This window comes from Canis lupus, chromosome 6 (assembly GCF_003254725.2).
Source record: "Canis lupus dingo isolate Sandy chromosome 6, ASM325472v2, whole genome shotgun sequence".
NCBI classification, from domain to species: Eukaryota; Metazoa; Chordata; class Mammalia; order Carnivora; family Canidae; genus Canis; species Canis lupus.
The window spans coordinates 9,894,251-9,903,669 of record NC_064248.1 but is presented as its reverse complement, the minus strand read 5'-3'; the positions used below and the strand labels follow the sequence as shown (position 1 = coordinate 9,903,669).

The following is a 9,419-nucleotide window of genomic DNA, read 5'->3' as shown; positions in this document are numbered from 1 at the left end:
TTCAGGAAGCAAATTTCTGAGAAATCCTTATGGAAAATCGCTGGGGGTTGAAGACTGGTATAGGCAGCAGCTCATGGTTGACTTGGGACATGTGCTGCATGGGTTTGATACATGTGGAGCCAACGAGGGATCAAAGGGACAGAGCCTGTGGCTAAGACCAAAGTAGTCAGTAGTTAAGAGTGAAACTGAAGGGCATGCCTGGCTGGCTCCATTGTTAGAGCATGTGACTCTTGATCTCAAGGTCGTGAGTTCGAGCCCTGCATTGGGTGTGGAGCCTACTTTTACAAAAGAATAAAACTAAAATGCCAGGGCAAAGATGTTAGCATAAGGCTGAACACAGGTGACTCATAACAGAAACCTGGAGAGAGAGAGATTAAGAGTAGAGTCTGGAGGCACCTGGCTGGCTCAGTTGGAGGAGCTCATGACTCTTAATCTCAGGGTTGTGAGTTCGAGCCCCACATTGTGTGTAGAGATTACTTTTTTTTTCTTATGGAAAGCTGTTTATTGTAAAATAATTTACAAACATCTTGCTGTCTTTAGTAGTTTAAACAACGGACCAACAATTTCTTCTGATGAGGACAGCAGTAAGCTAAAAATAAATTCAGTGTCTGTATTTTCCTTCTTTACCTCTTATCTGAGGATGAAACTTGGTTTTCATTAATCCAGAGCTGCTGCACCAGAGATGATTTCAATCAACTCTTTCGTGATGACAGCCTGGCAGGTGCGAACATCAAAGTCAGTTTGTCAATCATCTCAAAGTGTTCTTGCTGGGCAGCCCGGCTGGCCCAGCGGTTTAGCATCACCTTCAGCCCAGGGCCTGATCCTGGAGACCCGGGATCGAGTCGCACGTCGGGCTCCCTGCATGGAGCCTGCTTCTCTCTCTACCTGTGTCTCTGCCTCTCTCTCTCTCTCTCTCTCTCTGTTTCTCATGAATAAATAAAATCTTTAAAAAAAAGAAGAAGCGTTCTGCTAGCATTGTCCATGGCCGTCCTCCTGGCGCTCGGCTCACTAGTGGTGGATTCCTTTAGAGGATAGTAAATGATGTTGGCCAAATTGTATTCTTGGTAATTCTGCAGCACATCAACATCAGTATCATCATAGGTACTCATGCTCTCAGCACTTGCAACGGTTTCTTTCTTTCTTTCTTTTTTTAAGATTTATTTATTTATTAATGAGAGAGAGAGAGAGAGAGAGAGAGAGAATGAGGGCGCGGCAGAGACACAGACAGAGGGAGAAGCAGGCTCCATGCCGGGAGCCCGAGGTGGGACTCGATTCCGGGTCTCCAGGATCACGCCCTGGGCTGAAGGTGGCGCTAAACCGCTGAGCCACCTGGGCTGCCCGCTTGCAACGCTTTCAGGAGAAAAGATGGGCTTTTCTTCTGTCTTGCAGTAGATCACAGACCTGAACCAATTAAAGATGATAGACCCTTCATCAAATTCATATCCAGAATTCAGCAGTTCCAGGGCAATGATGGACGCATCTCCAAAAGTAGGAGTTTTTCTTCCTCCTTCTTTGAAGGACACCAGAAACTGGTCAGAGTGAGTCCTATGAGGTATACCCCTGATTTTATCACCAATTCCAACAAGCATAACTTCTTTCCTGGCTGCTTTGAATGTGGCCACCTCATTTTTCATCTGTTTAGCAGCCGAGGAATGAATAGCACCACAGAGCCCTTGATCTGAGGACATGCTGATAAGAAATGTTTCTTATTGTCTTCAGGCACCTTAATATCAGCTTTTTCATACAGGGCCAAAGATCCTATTCCATACACTCGAGCTGGTTTCAGCTCTCTCTAGGCTCGGGCATATTTTGCTGTGCTACCATTTTCATAGACTTGGTGATTTTCTGGATGTTTTTGATGGACTTTAGTCATCTGGTAATATCTTTTAGAGTTGCCATATTTTGAATTTGGCTCCATCGCGGCTCCACGGCCCAGGCAGAGAGCCCGTTGACACCAGCCCGAGAGAACATGGTGGTACTGGCCCCAGGCCGAGATTACATAAATACATAAATACATACATACATACATAAACAAACAAACAAACTAACTAACTTTAAAAAAAAAAGAGTAGAGGGCAGCCTGGGTGGCTCCGCGGTTTAGCGCCGCCTTCCGCCCAGGGTGTGATCCTGGAGACCTGTGATCGAGTCCCATACCAGGCTCCCTGCATGGAGCCTGCTTCTTCCTCTGCCTGTGTCTCTGCCTCTCTCTCTCTCTGTGTGTGTCTGTCATGAATACATAAATACAATCTTAAAAAAAAAGAGTAGAGTCTAGAGGGATGTCTTGTGCAGAAGCATAGATTCAAACACTTTATAGAGTAAGTGAGGGAGCTACAAAGCAAGCTCTGCCAGGATAAAGAAAGACACAAAGATTGGTCAATCCCAGGGATGGATCAGTTATTAAAATCACCAAGTTCAAGGAAGTGGGACAAATTCTAGTAGGATCCAGTTATTACAAGGAAAAATCCAGCCTTCTGAATCTTTCTCCTATGTGTTTCCTTTTTTTCCCTCAGATTTTATTTAATTAATTAATTTACTTGAGAGACAGCAAGAGAGAGGGAGAGCATGCACAGAGGGAGAAGAAGAAGCAGACTTTCCACTGAGCGGGGATCCCTGACAGGAGGCTTGATCCCAGGACCCTGAGATCACAACCTGAACTGAAGGCAGACACATAACCGACTGAGCCACCCAAGCACCCCAAGACATTTGTTTTAAACAAATGTTACTGGATAATTTTGTTGGAAAAATGTTAAATTTAAATCCATAACTTCTACCACATATCAGGTTAAACTCCAAATAGATCAGAGAGTTATGTATTAAAGAGGCAGAAGAAACAGAAGTAGCAGAAAGGAGAACCCTGAGGACGGAAGGGATGAGAAGGGCGGGAGAGGAGGAAGAAGAAACCAAAAACATGATGAACTCATTTCTAATCTGGGAACAGAGATGTATTTCTAATGATGTCTCAAAATCCAAAGTCTATACCTCAAGAGGAAAGCATTCACATACAATTATAGACAGTTCACTCACAAAATACAAATGAAATTGTAAAAAAAAAAAATGTAGTGGAGGAATTTTAAAAAAGAGTTGGTTTTACTGAATGATTCATGAATTGGGCACCATCCCAACCAGCAACAGAATGGAGCTTCAGAGGGCTACAGAAGGAAAGGTTTTGAAAGGCAGAGAGGATGTGGGACAAGGAAGTCATAAGTGAAAAAAAACCCAAAAACCTTCTAGCAAGATAACCTTCATTTGGGGGACAACAGAACCTGTTAGAAGCATTGCTTCATTCCTGCTGACCAGAATATTCCAGACTGACAGGTTAGGATGACATTCCTGGGAAGGTCAAAAAAAAAAATGAGGTCAGGTATTAAATCTTGGTATGGTGTTGTAGGTTTGAGATAGGGACGCTGAAGGACTCCATAAAAATCTGCTTACCTGCTTTTTTTTTTTTTTTTTTCTCCTTTACCTGCTTTTATTCTTGCTAGGACCTGCACCTCCATCCCACTCCACACAGGCCTCAGAATGTCCTCCTTGTAAGGGACAAAGAGCTAATGATTTCTTTAGAATAGATAACAACTAAGGAAGGACAGGTGAGAATGACCAGAGGAAGCCTTTGTAGAGGCCACTTTTAGGCAAACAGGCTTGAGCGATGGATTGGAGAAAGGGCCTATGGCAACCCCCTGGCTGAACTCAGGCCCATCAGACAACCCACCTGAGAATATCCACTGGCCCTAATTTACCAATGGGCTACTTATGACCTGGCACAGACAGTTAACAAAAAAGGGGAAATTGCCCTATGTTGCCACATCTCCCCACCTTCCCCCTTTAAAAACCACCCCCATCCACTGTCTCCTGACAGCCTCTGCTTTCCTATAGTGCCCACTGTTCCCTTGAGGTGTATTCAACAAACTTCTAGTTCCTTTGTTTTGCCTCAGGCGAATTCTTTTATGGCCCCTGTCCCAGGCTTCCACATGATCTTCGCCCCACATTTGGGGGCCCCTATCTCATTGGACAGACACTTCTTTAGACACCACAGCCATTATATGCACATTCCAGACCATGGCACTCGACATCTCGAAGCCAAGGCCCCTGGCTCCAGACTTTGTTCTGACCCCTTCCTAGATGCCTAAGGGGACATGTTCACCAGACCACTGTCCTCAGTAAAAACCCACAGACCCTGAATAAAAATGAGTCTCCCTCCTTTCCTTTCTGATTCTCCCACTCTACCTGTACTCTCTCTACACCTTCAGTAAACTCTGCTTTCACTTCCTGCTGGCTTGTGTTTCATTTCTATCCTACATGCAGCCAGGGAACCCATGGCTGGTCTTGAGGGACCCCCTCTGGGTCCCTGGACTTGGCCTGCTGTTGATATCAGGTTTAACTCAAGTGACTCCATTTGGGGCCTGTTGCTTTTTTTTCTTCTTCCCTTTTTTTTTTTTTTTTTTTTGTTTAGATTTTATTTAATTATTTTGGGGGGGAATCCTTGAGTGGCTCAGCGTTTTAACGCCTGCCTTTGGCTCAGGGTGTCATCCTGGAGTCCCGGGATCAAGTCCCACGTCGGGCTCCCTGCATGGAGCCTGCTTTTCCCTCTGCCTGTGTCTCTGCCTCTCTCTCTCTCTCTCTCTCTCTCTCTCTCGTCTATCATGAATAAATAAATAAAATCTTAAATTATTTGGGGGGGGAAGGGGCTGAGGGAGAGGAAGAGAGGATCTCAAGCAGGCTCCCCACTGAGCACACAGCCAATGCAGGGCTCAAACTCGTGACCCTGAGATCATGACCTGAGCCAAAATCAGGAGTCGGTCGCTCAACCAACTGAGCCACCCAGGCACCTCTGTTGCTTCTTTTTAATAGAATTGAAGTATATGAAAATTTTAAGTGGATTTGTAATAAAGGAAATGCATACTAGAACTATTCTGAGTTTCCTCTTCTGGCCATGATGCAGTTACTAAGACTGGACTTACTGAACTCATTGTAAAAAACTATAAAACCAGACACAACATACAAGAAGATGTTTTTAAGATTGGAGACAAAAGGAATACAGACCTGTGATCCCTGAAAAAAAGGCATCTTTTATGCCACAGTGCAGAGGATGAAGAGTCTAAACAGACCATAGCAGGCTCTGTAAGATGAGGAGACAGAGATTTGAATTCAAGGAGGTGGAGGCGGCGTGCCTGGGTGGCTCAGTTGGTTAAGCATCTGTCTTTGCCTCAGATTGTGATCCCAGGGTCCTGGCGCTCCCTGCTCAGCAGATGTCTACTTCTCCCTTTCTCTCTCCTTCCACCTCTCCCTCTGCTCATGCTTGCCCTCTCTCTTTCTCTAATACATAAATAAAATCTTAAAAAAAAAAATAAGGAGGAGGAAGTAGCTGGGATTTGGGTAGCAGAATCCTAGGGAGCCAAAAGCTACACAGAGAAAATCTCTAGAAATTTCTATAATGGGTCCTCTTGAATCTGTTCCTAGTAGAATCAAATGCCAGGCAAAGAATGACTAGGAAACTGTAAGCGAAATAATTCTAAGTTCACACAGAGCTAGGAGAGGCTCATGTCCTGACTGCCATAATTAGTAAAAGTATTAAACTAGCCCTAGAGGACATCAAGATTTTCTCAAGCTTTCAAGCTAAGGTCACATTCTTCTTGGGGTGACTCATCTTTACAAAGCTTCAAAACAAGCTTTGAAAGAGTCAAGTTGATCTGAAAGTAATATGAACTGTCTTAAAGAAAAAAATTTTATTCTAGTAAAATATATATAACATAAAATGTACCCTTTAAATCATTTTTAAGTGGACAGCTCAGTGGCTTAAGGACATTTACACTGTGTGCAACCATCACAACAGTACATCTCCAGAACTTTTTCCATCTTCCCAACCTGAAACTCTGTCCCCATTAAACATCAGTTCTCCACTTCCCACTTTCCTCAGCCCCTGGAAAGTGCCTTTCTACTCCCTGTCTCTATGAATTTGATTACTCTAGGTCCCTCACATAATTAGAATCATACAATATTTGTCCTTGTCTGTCAGGCCTATTTCACTTAGCATCACATACTCAAGGTTCATGCATGTTGCAGCATTTGTCAGATAATTTCCTTCCTATTTAAGGCTGGAAAACATTCCATTGTATGGAAACACCACAATTTGTTTATCCATTCATCTGTCCAGGACACTTGGCTTGCTTCTGTCTTTTGGCTGTTGTGACTAAAGCTATTATGAACATGAGTGTACAATTATCTGTTTGAATCACTCTGCTTTCATTTCTTTGGGGTATTCCCCCAGAAAAGGGATTTCTAGATGGTATGGTTCTAATGCTTTTAAAGGAAAACAACAAACTGTGGCACTCAGTGTAAAACTCATAATGTCTGGCATCCAATCAAAAACTAATAGGTATGTAAAGTATCAGGAAAATGTAATCCCAAACCAGGAAAATAATCAGTCCATAGAAGCAGATCCAAAAATGACAGACATTATGGAGTCAGGAGACAAGGACTTTAAGTGGAGTGGAGTGTGGGGATCTTACAACCCTGAGATCATGACCTGAGCTGAGATCAAAAGTAAGGAGTCGGATGCTAAACTGACAGGGCACCCAGGTGCCCCAGGAGACATGGGCTTTAAAATGATTATGATCAAGGACTTAAAAGAAAAAAAAAAAAAAAAGGACTTAAAAGAAACAAACATAGTGGGGTGGCTCAGTCAGTTAAGAGTCCAGCTCTTGATTTCGGTTCGGGTTATGATCTCAGGGTTGTGAGACTGAACTCCTAGTTGGGTGTGGAGCCTGCTTAAGAGTCTCTCTCTCTCTCTCCCTCTGCCTTTTCCCACTCATTCTCTCTCTCTACAAAAAGAAGGAGGGAAGGAAGGAAGGAAGGAAGGAAGGAAGGAAGGAAGGAAGGAAGGAAGGAAGGAAGGAAACACAAAAGACACAAATATAATGAAAAGAAAAATACAAGGTCATAAAAACAAATAGAACTTCTAGAGATTAAAAAAACATCTGAAAGTATCAGTGAACTTAATGAAAGAGTAGCAGTGGAAACTATTGTTTGTATGATTTACAGTTAGTAATCTCCTCCCTGTAGTAGTCCTTATCTCAAGCACTGGGAGATTGAAAATTCTCCTTTTCCATTCCCAATATGTTAGTATAGCCCTTTATCCTCCAGCTCTGTGTAGCTTCAGCTATCAGTAAATATCCTGAGAAGGAAACTACCTCTGAATTTGAGGTCCCCCATGTCTTCAATGTTGTCATGTTAGCACAGCCTAATTTTTCAAAGGCAAGCTCAACTGGTTTTTCCTGTATGAGATCAGCAGCCCTTTGCCTGGACCAAGCCCTAAATACTTTGAGTAACATTTAAATGTGTAATATTTGAAATTTAACAGTGCCTAGAACATTGTAGGCCCTCAGTAAATATTAAATGAATGAATGAATTTCATTTTATTTCCTGATTCTCTTAATTTTCCTTTAGAAGTTGAAACTGCTACAACAGAGTCACTGAATACCTGCGTTCATCTAAAGATGTTTAGAAACTGAAGGTTTTCTCCTTAATGCTTTAGGAACATTTACTGTGGCCGAGCATTGTTCTAAGCATACTAACTCATTTAATATGGTAGAGAATGAGCAGAAAGTGGCCCCCTCCTCTGTATTCCCCCCTTACCTGTGGGGGAATACATTCCAAGACTCTCAGTTGATGCCTGAAACTATGACTAGTACCAAACCTTATATACACTATGTTTTTTCCTGTACTTACACTCTTAAAATTTCACTTTTTTTCTTAACGTTTTATTTACTTGAGAGAGAGAGACAGAGACTGTGAGAGAGAACACAACCAGGGTGCAGGGGCAGAGGGAGAGGGAGAAGCAGACTCCCCGCTGAACAAGGAGCCTGACGGAGGACTTGATCCCAGGACCCTGGGAACATGAGGTGAGCTGAAGGCAGACGCTTAACCAACTGAGCCACCCAGGTGCTCCGATAAAGTTTCATTTATAAACTAAGTATGGTAGGAGATTAACAACGACGACAATAAAATAGACCGATTATAACAATATACTGTAATAAAAGCTATGTGAATATTGTTTCTTTATCTCTGTCTCTTAAAATATCTTTCTTTTAAATTAAATATTTTATTTATTCATGAGAGACAAAGAGAAAGAGAGAGACGCAGGCAGAGGGAGAAGCAGGCTCCATGGAGGGAGCCTGATGTGGGACTCGATCCCCGAACTCCAGGATCATGCCCTGAGTGGAAAGCAGAGCCTAACCACTGAGCCACCCAGGAGCCTTCTCAAAACATCTTATTGAACCATACTCACTCCATCATCACTTGTGATGATGTGAGATGATAAGATGCCTATATGATGAGATGAAATGAGGTGAATGATACTCGCTTTGTGATATAGCCTTAGGCTACTATTGATCTTCTTAGGATATGTCAGAAGGAGGACCATCTGCTTCTGGACCGCGATGGACCTTGGGTAACTGAAAGAGTTGAATGCAAAACGGAGGATAAGAGAGTATGAGTACTCAGAACAACCCTTAAGATTCATAGTACTAGTCTCCTTATTTTACATATATGGAAACTAACATACAGAGGAGTTAGTTTGTCCCAGGTCAAACACGTAGTATGGTGTTAGTAAAACAAACACCCCATCCCTCTTTCCCTCTGCGTCTGTTTCCAGTGTTTGGGCCAATGGAAATCAAGACTTAAAGGGCGATTTCACACAAGGGTTGTTGGTTTTTTTTTAATCTGTTACTTTTTTTTCTTTGCTAAACATATGGAATCCTATCAAAGCGTAGTCTTCCTATCAATTACAACTAATTGCCACTGATGGGATCCTTGGGTGGCTCAGCGGTTTAGCACCTGCCTTCAGCCCAGGGTGTGATCCTGGGGTCCCAGGATCGAGTCCCACATCGGGCTCCCTGCATGGAGCCTGCTTCTCCCTCTGCCTGTGTCTCTGCCTCTCTCTCCCAGTGTCTGTCATGAATAAATAAAATCTTAAAAAAAAAAAATGCCACTGATAACTAGTCCTGTACTGCTTTAAGTAACATTCATGTAATTTCCGAATGACAGAATTTCAGATGAACACCTACTTTTCATATTTTATGTTAAATAACAGCTATGTATCATAATTCATTAGAGTCCACATCCTATGTTATTCGTCTGGGAGGGTTGTGTCCAGGGCTAGCTCTCTAAAAAGTTGGTCACTCTCCACTACACTCACAAGAGGAGCTTTTAGAAATACCCAGGTGCACGAGGGCCCACCCCTAGAAATTCTGATTCAGTGTGGAAGACGACGGTCTCAGCAGCAGAGGCTCTTTAATGCCTTCAGGTGGCTCGTACCGGACATTCCCGACTGCTCGACAGAGCGGGAACTGGCGGGGGCGGGGCCTGGAGATCACGTGGCCCAGCCGGCGCCCTCGGAGGCCGTTGATTGGCCCCGAGCGGAG

At 43.3% G+C, this 9,419-nt stretch overlaps 1 long non-coding RNA gene and 1 pseudogene across 2 annotated transcripts; both read right to left on the bottom strand.

Annotated features, from left to right (window-relative positions):
* Positions 1-492: 492 nt before the first annotated feature.
* On the bottom strand, positions 493-2,045 carry LOC112646057 (ATP synthase subunit gamma, mitochondrial-like; annotated as a pseudogene).
* Positions 2,046-2,079: 34 nt separating this feature from the next.
* On the bottom strand, positions 2,080-9,378 carry LOC112646288 (uncharacterized). Of its 2 annotated transcripts, none has more exons than XR_003127542.2 (4): positions 9,194-9,378; positions 8,285-8,450; positions 5,041-5,116; positions 2,080-3,330 (listed from the first exon to the last, which is right to left on the bottom strand). It is a non-coding gene; the product is annotated as an uncharacterized LOC112646288 (long non-coding RNA). The 2 variants fall into 2 exon arrangements; XR_004816586.2 differs by lacking the exon at positions 2,080-3,330 and adding an exon at positions 3,363-3,527.
* Positions 9,379-9,419: the final 41 nt, after the last annotated feature.